At 54.5% G+C, this 1,317-nt stretch overlaps 1 pseudogene across 1 annotated transcript; it reads right to left on the reverse strand.

The window, feature by feature from the left end:
• Nucleotides 1–739: 739 nt before the first annotated feature.
• On the reverse strand, nt 740–1,021 carry LOC113610736 (NADH dehydrogenase [ubiquinone] 1 alpha subcomplex subunit 1 pseudogene; annotated as a pseudogene). The gene has a single exon (XR_003429202.1). The product of XR_003429202.1 is annotated as an NADH dehydrogenase [ubiquinone] 1 alpha subcomplex subunit 1 pseudogene (transcript).
• Between the last annotated feature and the right edge of the window lie 296 nt (nt 1,022–1,317).

Raw genomic sequence — 1,317 nt, forward strand, 5'->3', positions numbered from 1 at the left:
AACGCCCCTCTGCTGGCATTGAACTGCTGTTTTCCTTGTGATTAGATAGAAGTTTTGGGGTTTGGGCAGAAAGGCCACAGAGCTGAAGAGCCATCCCCATCACATCCCATGCAGGGGCACACCATCAAGGCGACGCATCACTGCTGGTGGACCTGGATCCCGTGGCCGAGGAGGGGTTATCAGGTTTCTCCACTGTCAAGTTCCTCTGTTTCCCCTTTTCCAGGCTGTGCTCTTTGGAAGGACGTTACCAGGTACAGCCCACGCTTGACGAGGGGGGAGTTCCGTCCCCCCTCATTTCTGTTAGTCAACACCAGCAGGGACCACCTCCTGCAGACCCGAATCTCCCTTTGTGGCCACACCCCACAGAAGCCCCATTTGGCCCTTTCTTCTTCTTTTTTTTTTTTTTTTATTTTACTTTTTTGTTTTATTTTTATTACACACTACAAAATACACTGCATAACCTTCTAGCAGGGGTAGACAAGCATAACTGAGTTATTTTTCATCAATCAAGAAAATGCTTCCTTGTGCTTCCCTGGTGGCGCGGTGGTTGGGAGTCCGCCTGCCGGTGCAGGGGATGAGGGTTCGTGCCCCGGTCCGGGAGGGTCCCACGTGCCGCGGAGCGGCTGGGCCCGTGACCCATGGCCGCTGGGCCTGCGCGTCCGGAGCCTGTGCTCCTCGATGGGAGAGGCCACGACAGTTGAGAGGCCCGCGAACCGCAAAAAAAAAAAAAAAAGAAAATGCTTCCTTAATCAATGTTCTCCAAACCCTTTGACACATAGTAACGATTAACTCCAGAGAGGCGCCTATCTCTTTCCATCAAATTCCACTGATATGAATAATGGGCAACCCTTTTTTCCTTGCCCCCGTGAGTGAACCTGTGGATGCGTGCAGTGGCCATTCCCGGAATGAATAAGCACGCGGCCATGATGGCGATCCTGGGGAGAATCTCGAACCACATCGCGACACCGTTACCAAGGCCAAACACTTCCTTCCAAGCTCCTTAAAGGTGACCCGGCTTCAATCCCTTTCCGGTAACTGGCCCTTTCTTCTTATCTCACACAAATCAAAAGCTCCCTGAGGGTCCAACCTCCTCCGCCCCGTTTCCAGTGTGCAAGAACCCAGCGTGGCGCTTTTCCCTCTGCACACGCTGAAATGTCTCCTTCTGAGCTGTCCCGATGTCCCCGGGGTGGCCAGGCTGCCAGGAGCAGCCCTCAGGCCAGCAAGAGGCAGGCAGGCCTCTGGCAGAGGTCCAGCTCCCTAGCTAACCATCCAGGGCAAAGCTGCTCCTGGCCCAGGCCCACACCCTCCTCCACCCAC

Source organism: Aethalodelphis obliquidens, unplaced genomic scaffold (assembly GCF_003676395.1).
Source record: "Aethalodelphis obliquidens isolate GAN/ISIS:26980383/991018 unplaced genomic scaffold, ASM367639v1 scaffold65, whole genome shotgun sequence".
NCBI lineage: Eukaryota > Metazoa > Chordata > Mammalia > Artiodactyla > Delphinidae > Aethalodelphis > Aethalodelphis obliquidens.